Source organism: Penaeus monodon, chromosome 22, assembly GCF_015228065.2.
Source record: "Penaeus monodon isolate SGIC_2016 chromosome 22, NSTDA_Pmon_1, whole genome shotgun sequence".
Lineage (NCBI taxonomy): Eukaryota > Metazoa > Arthropoda > Malacostraca > Decapoda > Penaeidae > Penaeus > Penaeus monodon.
In genome coordinates this window covers 27,172,470-27,172,818 of record NC_051407.1, presented here as the reverse complement: position 1 = coordinate 27,172,818, position 349 = coordinate 27,172,470, and the positions used below count along the sequence as shown (strand labels likewise).

Below are 349 nucleotides of genomic sequence, written 5' to 3'. Positions count from 1 at the left end.
TAGTCAAAAGTAAGATCGCAAGCAGAGGAATCAGTACCACACATAAATTCCACATCAAGGCTAGCGCAAGTGACTATTAATTACACTGAAAACGAGGCAACACACCGGACACGGCACGGCGAGCTTGAAACGGCAACGATTATGTCGGTATCCATACGTGGCGCCGACAGTCACGGCTCCGCACGCACAATGAGTCCCATTTAATCGCTGGGGAATCACAATCAAGCTTTCTTGAGCGAGATTTATGGCGTGGAAATTATTTAGAAACAAGTTGTAGGCGTTCGTCTGCGCCCGGGGAAGGGTTCGCCGCGTGCATAAATACGGGTTGTGTCAACGAGAAATTGGAGTG

General features: G+C 49.0%; 1 protein-coding gene across 1 annotated transcript in view; it reads right to left on the bottom strand.

The window, feature by feature from the left end:
* LOC119587059 (ets DNA-binding protein pokkuri-like) overlaps window positions 1–349 on the bottom strand; it is a 21,642-nt gene that overhangs the window by 2,281 nt on the left and 19,012 nt on the right. The window lies entirely within an intron of this gene.